Below are 16,939 nucleotides of genomic sequence, written 5' to 3' on the forward strand. Positions count from 1 at the left end.
AAATCTTATGTTCTTCGAGCTCCAATCTTCAAGCACATACCACTTTTAACAAATTAGAGTTTAATAAATTTTATATTTCTAATTAAACAATCACTTCGACAATATTAAAACAATGCATTCAAACATCAAACAAAAAATAATTCAGACAAAACTAAAATAACCCAACAAGAACTATGAAGTAATTTGCCATGCAACTTAACAAAATTAAGTATTAGCTACTAACCCAATCAGCCTATTCGATATATACTTTTCCGATCATTGATTGAGAGATCATAATAAAGATGCAAACATACAATCACATCAACATCAATAAACAATTGCAATACTGACTAAAACAATAAATAAATCACTTTAAGCCTAATATCAATTGTCACATATGCCATTCCATGATTACCCATCGCCTACAAGGTTCTAACTCAATCTAGTTACGCAGCTTTAAAATCTACTTTTAAGCAATTAAAGGGCATATCATCTTAATCACTAAGTTTGGTCATTCTCATTCGTGATTTAAACGCATGCATATTGCAAAGGAGAGGAGAAAAGCATATACATACATATGTGTAATATACTACTCACGTGAAGACGCCCGTAGCTAATCTCCATCCGTCAGAATTTAATGACTCCGTGTTCTAGTCACAATATACAAATTAAAGTTTATAAATTTTCTATTTCTAATTAATAATCATCAAACTATTTTGTTCATCGCCTCAATTTCTATTTCCTAGGTCCTTACTCTACCTCAACTCTAAATAATTTCATGATAGAAGGTTAGTAGCTAATCTTTAATTTTATTGTCAGGATGTGGAGTTACTTCAAAAGTAATGTTTGGTAGAGATGAGGTAGAAGTACTAACATAGAAATAGAAATCGAGAAAGTTAACAAAATAAGAAAATAAAAAAGTTATATTTAGCCCAAGAATACAACTTAGCTTTTAAAGTATCGCATTTAACCGATAATCGCTTCTTCAACTTAATATGTGTCAGAGGCAAATCTTATGTTCTTCGAGCTCCAATCTTCAAGCACATACCATTTTTAACAAATTGAGTTTGATAAATTTTATATTTCTAATTAACAATTATCAAACTATATTTTTTTGTCATCGGGTCTCAATTTCTATTTCCTAGTCCGACTCTACCCCAACTCTAAATAATTTCATGATACGTTAGTAGCTAATCTTTAATTTTATTAAGTTGCATGGTGGAGTTACTCAAAAGTAATGTTTGGTAGAGATGAGGTAGGAAAATTTGACATAGAAATAGAAATTGATATTAAACAAATTAAGAAAATTAAAAAAGTTATATTTAGCTCAAGAATAAAGAACTTATCTTTTCAAGTATCGCCTAACTAATCATCGCTTCTTCAACTTAACATGTGCCGAGTTAAACTATGTTCTTCGAGCTCCAATCTTCAAGCACATACCATTTTTAACAAATTAGAGTTTAATAAATTTTATATTTCAATTAATAATTATCAAACTATATTTTGTTCTCATCGTCTAATTTCTATTTCTTAGGTCCAGACTTACCTCTATAACTCTAAATAATTTCATGATAGGTTAGTAGCTAATCTTTAATTTTATTAAGTTGCATGGTGGAGTTACTTCAAAAGTAATGTTTGGCGAGATAAGGTAGAAGTATCAATACGAAATAGAAATTGAGATAGTTAACAAAATAAGAAAATTAAAAAGTTATATTTAGTCAAGAATAGACAACTTATCTTTTCAAGTATCGACTTTTAAATCATGATCGCTTCAACTTAACATGTGCCGAGCAAATCTTATGTTCTTCGAGCTCCAACCTTCAAGCACATACCATTTTTAACAAATTAGAGTTTATAAATTTCTATTTCTAATTAATAATCATCATACTATATTATAAACGATTCAATTCAAGAATCAAACAAAAGAAGTAAAATAACCCAACATGACTTTCAAGGAACTCCACCATGCAAATTAATAAAATTCAAAATTAGCTACTAACCCTATCATGGAATTATTTAAAGACAAGGTAGATGTACTAACCTTAGAAATAGAAGTTGAGATAGTAAATAAAATAAGAAAATTAAAAAGTTATATTTAGCTCAAGAACAAAGAACCATATGCAAGAACATGTACACGCTTATATAGAAATTGATATGTTGTACCATATGCCATACTGCAGTTAAAGGTATAGAACAGCCAATTGTCTATCACTTATGTCAAGGGTCATGCCGCAAATAATTCCCTTTGTTTTGAGTCGCGTTCTAGACCTATAGCACAAGAAGTTAATACCAAAAATCCATAACAAAACTTAGGCATCAGAATCAAAAGGCCTTGCATCACTAATCATATACCTATTTCCATGGAAGTTGGAAGAACATGTACATCTTCGTGTTAAAGCATCAAGGAATGGAGCCTTTATGTCATCGATTATAGTCCTCAATTTATTGTTCAAGAGTTCAAATAGCGAGTATGTCCGGAAGACAAGGAAAAGTGGCATGTGATCAACCATAGTTATTAAAGTGGGCTCAAGGGTGTGCCTGTACGGAAGTGCAATAAAGGAAGAAAATAAAGAATTAAAGTTCGAAAGAAATTAAAACTTACACACACATGTACATATTGATACAATCAACAATCTCTTATTCAGAATAAACGCTTGACAAAACCGAGTAAATAAAAACTTAATGCTAGACACATGGCATAATTAACAATTTAACTAAAGATAATGGTAGCATCAATAATTTAACATGGCATAACTAAAAGTCAACATGAAAAAGAAAAGTATTTCGCTTGTAAATGTAGGATGTGAGGTTTCCAAAAGTAGAGAGAAGAGGAAAGAAAAAAGAGGCTGTGAGAGCCAAAGGACAGAGAACTGAGGGGCAGCAGAGACAGAATCAAAAGGTCAAGGACATCGTTTTATGGATTGAGCCAGTGAAAGAGTTTAACAAACGAAAAGCAAGAAAGGAAGGAGGAGCTGTTTGGGTTTAGAAAAAATAAAGGTAAAAATGGAGTGAAGAATAGAGAAGGTAGAGTCAAAAAAAAAAACATAAAAGAAAGATGACGACAGAGAGATAGAGGAGAAACCCGTATCAGGATGTAGAATAATTCTGGCAGCAACGTCTTACCCCCCTTCTGATCAAAAGCAACATGAATTTCTTTCTTTATTATAGTTGGTTTATTTTAATTTGGTATGCATGATCTTCATAAGTTCACTTGCATATTGAGATTAATGCTGGAGATTGTATAAATATGGAAATAGTTAAAGAAAAGGAAAAAACAAATTTAAACTAAAAAGCCAGGCTCTATATCTCCCACCTTTAGTGTTCGAGACGTTAGGCCTCGCGGCCTCGTGCACCTTTAACAACTATGGGATCAATTAAGCCACATTACTACGTAAAAAGCATTAAATATAATTTAGTTAAAATAAATATGTTGAAACCGATATCCTACTCGAGAAGAAGACAATTTGTAAGCGGGAGAAGCAACATGGTTTTCCATGATGTAATCTAATAATGCACCAAGAGCACCGCCCACCCTCCGTGAAACCAAGATTGTGATCATTGTTGCAGGAATTGCAAAAGCCTTGAGATTAAGTTCAAAGAATATATTACCGTGGGATGATAAATGCCGACTTTTTATTAAAGTACGATAATATGTATGCATGTCTGCACATCCATGTCTTAAAAATCATTTCAAACATTCACAATACTCCAAAATGATAGCCCTTCCCAAAGATTATAATAATTTTCAGAGAGATGAGCATTGATATTAGAAATTCTAGATGTTACCCGACCAAAAGGTTCCCAAACCCCATAAATGAACAAATTTGCCTGGATACGTACCATATGACAAGTAGAAGTACCATGCACTAAAGCCATACGCATGACATATTGTTTTGCTATCATGCCTCAGAAAGACAAAATTTATAAGAAAGTGAGGAAGTATCTTTTTTTTACTAGTAAAGGCAAAGGTTGAGTAGAAAAGCAAATTAATGTAGTTTAAGGCTATGCAGAGGTGGTTTATTAATGTAATCAAACCTTCAACCAAATGACTAGACCTGTGCAAAGGCTAAAGTATGGCATAAGAAATAAAATGCAAGTGAAAATTCATTTAGCAGCTTCAGAACTTCTTCCTCTATAATACATAGACCACCAAAACTTTAAAGTAAAGTTTGCCATGGGTTGCCCAATTCTACCATCAACTTCAAGCCCGATCTTAAGCAAGGGCCTTTAGATTTATTTATTCACAACCGATCTATAAAATTGTAGCATAATTGAGGTCAATGTCATTGAAGTAATACTTCCTTCAAAGTCCTTTGTCTATTTTTCTCATTTTTTTCTTGTAGAAGGGAAGAAGGTGGAAGGAATGGACCTAACCGAGAGAAAACAATGACTAATAGGAATTCCAAAGAAAGATGTAATAAGAAAAGTCGCATTATGTTTTGCACTCACCGAAAACCTCTCCCCAAATCATTTATTGTTTTGTACCTAGTTATATGTCATAAAAGTTATGAATTAAACTCAAGATTTAGAAACAAGAGCTCATGCATCCCCCGACCGGCCGTGATTCAGGCCATCATGGCCCCACTGAGACCAAAGATATTTTTAAGGCACAAAGACCGTAGAATAATAAAGATTCTAATACTGTGGTAGTACAATAGGCAACCCGCACTACCATGAACAAGTAAGCATTAAGTTTGTTAACATGCACATAACACCTAGAAAAATAATAGAAAACTATTATTCTCAAAAGTAGTCGTGAGTAAGCTATCATAGTCTTACAATATTGAATTTAGTGCATGTTTCTTTAATTGTATACATGTTCTAAAAGACAAATTTATTGCAATCCCAACCTCGCGACGGCTCTCCTAACTCAGAACTCATTATGAACTTGGTATCAAGAAAATAAAATTCAAAAGAATCACTTAGATTTAATGTTTTGCCCAATTTTTATAATTTCAACACCCAAAGGGTATTTCGTAATTTCTAGCTTTGCAAGGAGAATTTATGTAATTCCCAGCCACGGAACAATAGTTAAAATTTATTTTAAAAGTCTTTATTTTATTTTAAGCGCGAATTAAAAGTTTAACTTAATTTAGTAGTGGTAGGATTAGTTTAGTTTATACATATCTACGCTTGTAACAATTACTACTGAGAGTTTTCCAAGTTTATTAACAAATGTTTGCTGCAAATTGCTGGTCTAGAATTGTGTGTTTTAATTTTCTTTAGGTATGACTCCTAAACCTTCTAAATCTTGACTCTTTAGAAATTTTCTTGTCTTTTCTTTCTATTCCTCTATTTCAGATCGGAATTTCCTCGCTAACCGAAATGAAATTCAATCTTAACCTTTACTTTTCAAGAAATCAACATGGAACAGGTTTCCTAAATCCGTCCTACATCAAAACCTTACTGGTATGAACTATTCAAGGTTCAATTTGAGGTTTCATAAATTATTCAAGCCACCAATTCAAGATTGAAAGACTTTCCTAACAACGTGATGTTCACAATAATTAATAACTAGTCAACATTGAGACTTCACCATACATTATATCAAACCGGGAAAAGAATAATGAGAAGAAATTGCAAGGCGAAATGAAACTTTACAAAGGCTACCCACTGATCAAAAGAATGCATTATAATTTTAAAATCAAATGGGAAAAATTTTAAGATGTGAACAGATAAAGAGATTATGAAGATAAGTACCAATAATATCCGCATGTTCTCGAACAAACACAGCTCTCTTGAAAGGCCACAAAGACGCAAGCAAAGATGTCACCCGCAAGGGAAGAAGATATACAAGAAAGAACAGGAAGTGATAAAACAAATTACATCCTGGAGGTATAGCCATCATTCACCGACCAAGAAACACATAGCTGAAAATATAAACAACTACATTATAAAGCAATCTCATGATAACACAAATCAACTCGAAAGTATGAGATGCGCTATATATTTAAACATAATATAAAACATATCATTACAGAAAAATAAATGCATGAAGATTAAAAGCAATGTTTTAATTCTGTGACCATGAGCATTCCAATGCTCCACAATATGGTGTGTACCAGATGCAATAACCTCGCATGGCGCGAAGGTATGAAAGAGCCAATTGTCTATCACTAATGTAAAGGGTTCATGCTTCAAATAATTCCCTTTGCCTTCGGACATGCAAAAGGAGACCAGAGTATATAGAATTTAAAGCCTCAATGATTAATATAAAAATTGGGCACTATAACCCTAAAAGGCCTTACCTTCACTAATCGCTTACCCGCTTCCATGAAAGAATCTATAAGCGATACAACCTAGAAATCAGCCTTAACATAAGAAGTTCTAAAAACACTTTCATCTATGTTGATGGCAAGTTTTAAATAAAGTATCGTGAAATTGATATCAAAACCAAAGGTAATAATAAAAGATCTAATCAGATTATATCGCATCAATCGTGCACCATTTTCAACTTAAACTAAGGGCTTAAATCCCATAAATTCTTGTATCAAGCCTCACAAATATTCATTGAATTATGGGTAATTGCAATTTTCCAAACTAGAAAGCAATCCAAGAAACAAGGAAGATCCTTAATCTAGTTTAGAAAATTCTTCCCGGGTAGTCCCTAGAAAAATAGCCACAAGTCAAGATCCCACCAATTGGATCAAAGTGCCATTTTATACCCATAAACTACACAGATGGGAAACAAAATACCCAAAAATCAACCATTCATTTGTAGAAGAATTTGGCATATTAATTTTCAAATTTGATCACAAGAAAAACTTAGTACGTAATTCGTGGGCATAAGCAAACAAATATTAAAATCAACCTTTAATTGCAAAACCAAAGCTCCCACCAGCAATGTATCAACAAATATATCACATACTAATCACATGGCATAAAAAAATTGATTTTCCCAAGCAATTAATCATCTAAAACTACTATTTGCACATAATCAATAACCGTCATCTACTTATGATTTCGAGGCTCTACTCAAAATTGTCTCAAGAAATTCTAGGAAGCATTACCGTACCATCTTTCCACATCACAAGGACATTAAGTCTAGTTTCATTTCTAATTGGTCTTGCCCCATTTGAAAAAGTGAACAAGGAGGACTAAATAAACATTGCAGAGCACGCTAATCCGTCAGTCATATTGACTATGAAAATCTAATACTCAATTTTACTTCCAAAACAGCAGAATTAGGCCTTCCACAAAATAAATAGTTTTAGAGGACGGACCAAAGTTTCTATAGGTTCAAATTTTGCCCCATTTGGAGCTGTGGAACTCTAGATAATGCTCAAACAAGTGGATCACACAAGGGATGTAATCCCGAAATTCCAATCAAATTCACACTCAAGGACTAACCTAAAGTTCACATAATTTGGCATAGCACCAATCTAACATCTCATGCCACAATACAAAAATTAAGCCATAAACACAAAATCAAACACAAAGACACAATCAATAATCATCATCTAAAGTAACCCAAAGCCCTTACTCACTTCCATGCAAATAAATAAAATTAAAGAATAGTTACTAACCTAATTACGGAGATAGTAACAAAATAAGAAAATTAAGAAGTTATAATTAGCCCAAGAATCATTATCAAATAATGTAACTCTTAGAGTTGAAAGCTTCAAACTCATCATCAGCTCTCCAATTTAAACTCTAAATAGCCTTCACATCAGCTTGCGCTAATTCAAGCATGGACCAAATCTTACAAGCATCAATTTCCAATCCAATCATAATATCACATGCCCAAAATTACTAAACCCAACCCAAGCCAACAAGAAATTATAGCCAGAAAAGAAAATTAGGACATAAATAGTTACTCGAGATGTTAAATTTAAAAACAAAAGGAGATATTAACTAAAACTAAATTGGTATGTTCTAACTTACTCATGCAAGAGGCCATGCATCTCTATAATATCTACCATCGATGCCATATTTTCACTTTAATCCTCCTATTAAATGAAAACTAAACTTTATTCTAAATAAATATCTAATAAATTTTAGTATAGTTTTTCATTTTCTTTGTTTTAAACTCGCATCATCAGGTTCCGAGATCGACAACCAATATGTTACTCGGCTGTATTCTGACATGTGAATTGTATGATGCATGAATGAACATGTGCAACTCAAAACATACGCGACCACCGAAAGACCATCTGACACAAGGCTCAAGTTCAAAACTTATAGAAATGACAACGCTTATTTCAAAACATTTTTAATTATTTTTCAATGCTTAAAATATTTTTAAAGCTATATAGAAACATCTTTATATATAGGTTCATTTCAAACTCTAATGGACCATGATTCCCCAATATCTGACTTTGAACCCTCTAGTCATCCATCAAGAACCTCTTGGCACCTAGAGGTCCCTACTTTCCCCATCCAATTAGCATCAAAATAATATAAGCACAAATAATCACATCAATATTGTTAAACAAAGAATCAACAATAGCTCGGGTAACAAAGCACTTATAGACTAATATTATCCCTCAAGATTGCACCCTCAATACAGATGGTCCGGCTGAGTGCCCCATCGCCTAAGAGATTCAACTCAATCCCGCTAAGCAATTAAAATCAATTTTTCACACAATGCATGCACACATATCATATTGATCACTTAGTTGCATCAATCTCATTCGTGATTTAAAGGCATGCTTAATGCAAATGGGAGGGATAACGTATATACATACATATGTGTATAGTATACTACTCACAAAGATGACACTCCATAAATAAGCTCCATGCACCACGCTTGGCGACTTCAAAGTTATCTAATCACAAATAGACAAATTAGGGTTATCTACTGCCCATCCCCACACAATAAACACAACAATCATCATCATACTATATCGCAACCAATTCAATTCAATCATCAAACTAGAAATCAATTCAAAGAAATAAGGAAGATCTCTAATTCTAGTTTACAAAAATCTATTAGGCGCTCCTTAGAAAAAATAGCCATAAGTCAACCATTGGATCAAAGTGCCATTTTAACTAATCAAATTTTTATTTTATTCAACCCTATAGGAATATAATATAAATATAATTCGAATTGATTCTTTTTTATTATTATTAAAAAAAAGAATCAAAGAGTTTGTCATTTTGTTTTATCAATAGATAGAATGTAAAGACAAGTCAAGTAAGGGTTTATTATTTTTGTCTAGAAATGTCCAAATTTTTATGCCTAACACCCCATATATGCTTAATTTATTTAAAACACTTAAATAAAAAGTAGAACTACAATTAAATTCCAATTATTTAATCATTTTCTCATAAAAAATGTTTAAAAAACAACTATCATCAAAATAATCCTAACATAACACCACAAAACTACTAAACGTATAAAATTTAAATTACTATAAAGTTTTCCTATAAGTACCCATAGACCCATCTGACCAAAGATTGATATTGAGGTCCGTGACATCCAGATTTCACTGGTGTTACAATCTTCCAGCCTTATAAAAGTTCGGCCCTCGGAAATTCTAAGATAAAGTAGCACTTTCTAGGTTCTAATCGAGCACAAACGAGCTACACATAAAGAGTAAGCTCAAGAGCAAGTTATCATAGTCTTACTAAGATCAATTTAGTGCATTTTTGTTAAAATACATGTTTTAAAAGACAAATTCTTTTTCACAACAAATCCGCATAGCTCTCCTAAATCCGAAACTCACTACCCACCTCGATGCATGAGAAGGAAAATATCAAGAAAAGGGGAAATCGTGACTCTCCTACCGATGGCTAGACTATTCAAATTTAGCCGCAAATGGTCCGAATGAATCATACTCAAAGACTCCAAATTTTCTTTTCCTTCTCACATCCTGGAATGGAATCATGCAGCCTAAGTGAAAATTGATAAACCAAATATAAAATTTTACTGTGTCCCCAAAGTCATGAATATTTACAACCTCATCTACTCGCCTACTCATTCAAAATTTCCATCCGAATCGTGAGTAAAAAGGAGAAATCATCACAGCCATGACAAGAATGCATTAAAAAATATGATTCCTAAACTGCATCATTGTGTAGCAATAATATTTAACTACTACCGGCAAGTGTCAACTCTTCATATAAAAATTCATTGCTTACTTCCATATGTTCCTCGAGTAAAACAGAGAGAAGGAAAGTAATTTCTAAGTAGAATAAAAAGAATGAAAGCCCAAAGGTTCAATCCTCGGAGTAAAGGATCACTCATGCTTACTTGTTGTAAAATGTCAAAGTTATTACAGAAGACTCTGACATAAACAATATGATAAAAATTATAAAAATAAAACATGCAGTTTTTCTATCAATAAATGACCAAGATAACAGTAGAAACTTCTATTAGTCACCTGACAGACATAGCTTTCTACGAATGAAAGCACAATAAAAAGCTAAATATTTGTTGTGCTGGATTTATGTATTCCGTGAAACGTGTAATATGATCTGCACTGTAAATTTGACAAGAAGATTAATTTACTGGTATTTGTTTTGCTTTTATAATATAACTACATCTCCCAAAGGACATATAGATAACCGAGAAGCAACCAATGATATGGAAGAAAAGAACAATTGGCAAGAAAGCATTCATGCAAGTTGCATGTTTGAATCTTACTGGCATACATGGAAAAATTACGAGGGGTAGTAGCCTTACAACCAGTGAAAATTAAGCTACTCTCTCCTAGTTTGTATCGCAGAGCATTTCAGACGAAAGTTCAAGATATAATACGAGTAGAATCATGAAAGTATTGATATCAAGAATCAAATAAGTCATTGTTTTAAGCAACTATTAAAAACAAAGAGATCTGACTGTTGCTTAATATAATTATATTATATCAACATATTTAGTTACATTATGTACAATTTTCATCCAACATCCAAATTCCAGTAAAATCTCATCCTAGCAAACCTATTAGCATAAAATGCACAAGTCTCATGCGCTAAGTGTGAAAATATATGGTTTCGCTTTTTGTACTGTGATAAACATTAAATTTAAGCAGTTGCCATTTATAATTGCTACCATCTTAATATCGCTTCGGAATTCAAACATGTGCAAGTTCAAAGATCGTAACTTTAATTAGAGAGACAAAGAAGAAATAATGTTAAAATCACACATTGATTTCATAGAAACAAAACGTGCAAAAAATACTATTTACTAACTTTTACATTTCCAAGCATCACAAATTTTATTTATTTAACGTACAAAAGCAGTGCAACAAGCAATTGATATAATATTTCAACAACTTATGAGGAAAATGAAACTATAATACTTATCATTTTAAAAATATATATGCACGCATATATTCAAACACAATGGCAAATAAAAAATCAGCTAAAACATAAATAAAAAAATAAAAGTCCGACCAAACCTCGCCTTCCTTTCTAATATTTGATTAAATAAATGCCACGCCTCTAGAAAAGAAACTAGAAATCTGAAATATTAAATCTAAAATTTAAAGAAAATCAAACAAATTTTAATGCAATTGAATTCACAGACTAATAATAAAAGATAATTTTTGGTCTCGGCCATATGTATGTGTTGTGTGATTAAATAGCACTTCTTTTTATGCCGTAGATCGCCACATAGTTTTGATCAGGAAGTAAATATATTTAGTTTGAAAACAAAGAAAGAAAACTAAATATTAAAATTTAAATTATGATTCTTACTACCAAGGAAAATGGTACCATAAGAAGGAATTAGGGATGCAAGAAAGCCATTAGAATCGCCATTGTTAAATTAGAAACGACGCCGCTGGAGTGCATTAGCATGTTGTATTTGCCTCTACCAGCCTTCATCAGCCTTATCATATTGCCTTTTGAACAATTCTTTTTCAATTTATTTTTCATGAAATTGAAGCAACTAGTAGTACTGGTTAAGAAAGGGAGAACAAGGTAGTCTCCCGTTTTCTGTCAAGAATAATACATGAAAAACTCCAGCACTTGGAAAAGTAAAATAAAAGAGAAAATATCTTTTATCTCGCCAACAGAGAGTCAAAATAGTAGAACAGCAAAAGCTATCAAAACTTCAATAAAACAACAAAATAACGAAAACCCATTAAAGAAAAGGCACTAAAACTATCAAACGACATGCTACTTTTGGGATATTGCCCAATATTTACAAGTCAAGAATTGTTTTTTCTTCTCTTGTTTCTAGTACCGCTACAGTATGCAACAGGTTTGTGTTAATTATGTAGAGAGAAAATGTTAAAATATATATTTATCTTGAACAGCTCTCATTAATTTCCCATTTCCGAAATAAATTATTGTTTTCTTCTTCTCTTGAGACCAATCATTATTTAGCCGCTATGTAGCTTTCACTAATAAAGAATGAAGATTAGCATCCTTATATGCTTACCTAAAATACAAAATATAGTAATCCAGAAAAGTATAATTCCTACTCCCTGTAAAATATTTTCACACCGACCAAATGAACTTTTACCCAAGTGTATGTAGCAGTACTATTAAAGAGTATAGGAAATGTAAACATGTAAGCAAAAATTACAAGAATCGAGTATTATCATAAGCAACCCGCTATGGTTTATGAAGTCCCCGAACTAACTTCCTGCAAATTAGAACAAACAAAATGGTATCAGCATGAATTTCTCACCTTAAGTTTCTTATAAAAGCATTAAACATCTCTAGTATCAAGGAATCAAGTTGAAAGGTCCACCATGATAACCCATAACTTTATCCTTGCAAATGTTTCGGTATGGAAACTCTTCTTTGTACGAGGGCTTGAAATATCATATATATTATCAAATGCTACTACAATCAACTTAAATATTTCCTATGAGGCAATCAAGTTATAAAGAAAATCACTTACAGCTGTGCCAAATAAAAATCTCTAGCATGGAGAATATTTTGAAAAGTTGAGATATATCATGGTGTTTTGAATTGAATACCTTCATTTGTTCATCACCACACGGAGCATCTGGTGCTGTACTCTCATAATCTCACAAATACATGATGCAATAGAAACTTTAACATCCACATTTAAATTATTCAAAAGACCGCAATGCCTTCCTGCACATAATCGGGTGGTGACTGATAAATACTTCTTGAGTTTCTAAATTTATAAAAAGAAAAAAATGAGACAAAAATGTATTCACATCTCTAATCAAAAGGGTAATAAACAAAGATCAAAAGCTTGACTCCAGTATGAAGATAAGAGTAAGAATATATACAAAATAATGAATTAAAGGATTGAGTTTACAATTACACCAAGCAAAAGTAGAAGTTGATAAACAGAAGATGGATCTGGACGTGAAAGAAGTGCATTTCCAGCTGCTTCAACATTGTCTGCAAGCTCTTCCTCCTTTTTACCTCCATTGTCATCCCCCTCAATTTCTAATCAATACCCTAAACCCTTATTATCAAGCAACAACTTATTCTTTTCTTGCCCAATAAATAAACTAAAAGAAGTCCATATTCCACATTGAGTTTAAAAGCTTCCAAAATATCTCTTTCTCTCTTTCAGTGCACAATCAATTTTCTAGGAAGCCAAACAAACAGACATATAAATACCCACATATAGAAACTCAATTTCTAATTCTATAAAAAAAAAATCTAAGAGAAAAATTAGAGAAAGATTTAAGGATATAATTAAGTATACCAGTAATTTCCTTCAAAAAATTAAAAGGATGCTCGGATCCCGCCTGGTATAATTAAAAGAGTTAAATAACATCATTGAAATCCGTAAAGGGTATTATTGTTCCCCAGGCCTTACTAACCTAAGTACTTAACGGTACTCGCCATAGATCGATCTGAGATAAGACACGTGACAATGTCGAAATACAGCAGCAGCAGCAGTAGCAGAGCAGTCAAAAGAAGAAGCAGTCTATTCGGGTTCCTGTGTACTCATAAATGCAGTACAGAACTTCACAAGCACATATTCAACTCAACTTTGTCTTGTTACGCTCCCAATACAGGTCCCGGCCGGGTTCAACTCGTAGTCCAAACTAGGCCTACCGCTTGGGAGCTGGGATTACTGCCTTGTGAATACTCTTCATTTGTTCATCACCACACGGAGCATCTGGTGCTGTACTTCTCATAATCTCACAAATACATGATGCAACAGAAACTTTAACATCCACATTTAAATTATTCAAAAGAACGCAATGCCTTCTGCACATAATCGGGTGGTGACTGATAAATACTTCTTGAGTTTCTAAATTTATAAAAAGAAAAAAAAATGAGACAAAATGTATTCACATCTCTAATCAAAAGGATAATAAACAAAGATCAAAAGCTTGACTCCAGTATGAAGATAAGAGTAAGAATATATACAAAATAATGAATTAAAGGATTGAGTTTACAATTACACCAAGCAAAAGTAGAAGTTGATAAACAGAAGATGGATCTGGACGGAAAGAAGTGCATTTCCAGCTTCTTCAACATTGTCTGCAAGCTCTTCCTCCTTTTTACCTCCATTGTCATCCCCTTCAATTTCTAATCAATACCCTAAACCCTTATTATCAAGCAACAACTTATTCTTTCTTGCCCAATAAATAAACTAAAAGAAGTCCATATTCCACATTGAGTTTAAAAGCTTCCAAAATATTTCTTCTCTCTTTCACTGCACAATCAATTTTCTAGGAAGCCAAACAAACAGACATATAAATACCCACATATAGAAACTCAATTTCTAATTTACAAAAAAAATCTAAGAGAAAAATTAGAGAAAGATTTAAGGATATAATTAAGTATACCAGTAATTTCCTTCAAAAAAATTAAAGAAAGATTTAAGGATATAATTAAGTATACCGTTTGGGAGCTGGGATTACTGCCTTGTGTGCATATAATAAGCTGGTACTGCCTGGAGAAGAACATTTATGTCCAGACCCAAATGGACAAATCAAACGAGCCCACCTTCGATCAGAAATTAGGGCTTGAAACATGATTCAGGTTTGTGATGAGAATCGTAGGATTCATTGTGGGTTTCACAGCCGAGTGAAAGGAAAAGAATGGAGGGAAAAGAACGATTCAGATGCTCTTATGAGAATGGACCCTTAGTATTACGCATGAACGGTAAAAGAAATTTCTAATTAGCTACATTTTCCTCTTCCTCAAAATTCAAATGCTTCAGAATAAATACCCAAACAAACAGACATATAAATACCCACATATAGAAACTCAATTTTCTAATTTACAAAAAAAATCTAAGAGAAAAAATTAGAGAAAGATTTTAGGATATAATTAAGTATACCAGTAATTTCCTTCAAAAAAAAATTAAAGAAAGATTGAAGGATATAATTAAGTATACCGTTTGGGAGCTGGGATTACTGCCTTGTGTGCATATAATAAGCTGGTACTGCCTGGAGAAGAACATTTATGTCCAGACCCAAATGGACAAATCAAACGAGCCCACCTTCGATCAGAAATTAGGGCTTGAAACATGATTCAGGTTTGTGATGAGAATCGTAGGATTCATTGTGGCTTTCACAGCCGAGTGAAAGGAAAAGAATGGAGGGAAAAGAACGATTCAGATGCTCTTATGAGAATGAACCCTTAGTATTACGCATGAACGGTAAAAGAAATTTCTAATTAGCTACATTTTTCTCTTCCTCAAAATTCAAATGCTTGAGAATAAACCCATTTTCCCGATTTAAACAAGAAAGTACCAGCAATCAAACTAAAACGGACCGACGAGGAACGGCTGAGACGACGGTGGCAGTGGACATCTCGATGGAGAAAGGAGAGGAGGGATCGGGAGAATGGTAGAGAGGAAAAGAACATTTGGGATTCTGTAATGGGAATGGACCCTTAATATTCCTCATTAACGGAAAAAAAACTTCCTAATTAGCTACATTTTCCTCTTCTCAAATTCAAAGAAAATCCTTAATTTTTTTTTTACCGTTGGAATTTACCACATTTTTATTCTATAAGTAATTTCAAAATTTTAATTTAAAGTGAAAGATTTTTAGCTTAGCATTTCTATATTAATCAATGAAATGATTTTTGCAGAATTTATTAAGAAAGGAAATACAACTTTAATAAAATTACAAATAAAAATTAAAAGAAAAATTAGATAGTATTATTGTCACATTCTAACTATAAAATTTATGTTTAACATAAAAATATATATTTTATCCATTAACTAGGACAATAAAAATATTATTACAATAAAAATATTATTACACGCTGTAAAATTTTCACCATAACCAATTATAATATTTTTCATGTTTTCTTTAATAAAGAAAATAACTTTTGGTTTGTCTTTAAAACATCTTATTTACTTAAGTTATTTTCTTGATATTAAAATGATAAGTATATTTATTTTATGTAATATAATATTCATATTAATTTTATATTATCTTCTAAAATATTTTAATTTCTTTATTTTATCCGCTCAATATGATTCATAATATGAAGTAATATTTTCAATCTATTCCATAAAATAGAGTAATTATTCCTTTCTTTATTTTAATTAAAATCATTTAGAAACTTATTTTTATATTTTAATAATAGCTACAACTTATTTTTATATGCCTCGAGTTTATAATTAATTATTTTATCTCAATATAATCTATTTAAAAAATATTATTAATGAGCTATACTTTCTTTACCCCGAGCATTCAATTTTTAATCATTTTTTTTAATTTATATATGAGTTATCTTTTACTCAAAGTTACAATTGCCTTTTATTAACCCAAATAATAATCCCTTTTAATTTGGAGAATTCTATGAAATTTGATTTATGTATCATGATTTTGGTGTATATGACACAATAACAACAAGAGAAATTAATTTAAGGTCCGATGTGAATAATAGATAGATAAAGTAAGTTTAAATCTAACTAGAGAGCAAAAGGGAAAGAAAAATTAAGGATCATTTATTAATGTAAGTGCTGAACCATGAATCATGCAGTCATTGTTTTTAAATGCTCATCGAGAGAATATAATTTGGTACAACTTTTCGTAATTACATGGACTTATCTTCTTAAAAACGTGAGCATTTGTCTTAAAAGATATTTGAAATTAATTATTTT

At 31.9% G+C, this 16,939-nt stretch overlaps 1 protein-coding gene and 1 long non-coding RNA gene across 3 annotated transcripts in view; both read right to left on the reverse strand.

Annotated features, from left to right (window-relative positions):
- LOC107262535 (FGGY carbohydrate kinase domain-containing protein-like) overlaps window positions 1-10,767 on the reverse strand; it is a 103,205-nt gene extending 92,438 nt beyond the window's left edge. Inside the window, exon 1 of the mRNA XM_048374532.1 lies at window positions 10,305-10,767. The gene's annotated coding sequence lies outside the window, so the exon portion shown is untranslated. The remainder of the gene's footprint in view (window positions 1-10,304) is intronic.
- Window positions 10,768-14,180: 3,413 nt separating this feature from the next.
- On the reverse strand, window positions 14,181-15,724 carry LOC125370224. 2 transcript variants are annotated; one of them, XR_007216192.1, is made up of 3 exons: window positions 15,215-15,724; window positions 14,716-14,959; window positions 14,181-14,543 (listed from the first exon to the last, which is right to left on the reverse strand). It is a non-coding gene; the product is annotated as an uncharacterized LOC125370224 (long non-coding RNA). The 2 variants fall into 2 exon arrangements; XR_007216191.1 differs by lacking the exon at window positions 15,215-15,724 and having other exon boundaries at window positions 14,716-15,092.
- Between the last annotated feature and the right edge of the window lie 1,215 nt (window positions 15,725-16,939).

The sequence above is a fragment of the Ricinus communis genome, chromosome 5 (assembly GCF_019578655.1).
Source record: "Ricinus communis isolate WT05 ecotype wild-type chromosome 5, ASM1957865v1, whole genome shotgun sequence".
NCBI classification, from domain to species: Eukaryota; Viridiplantae; Streptophyta; class Magnoliopsida; order Malpighiales; family Euphorbiaceae; genus Ricinus; species Ricinus communis.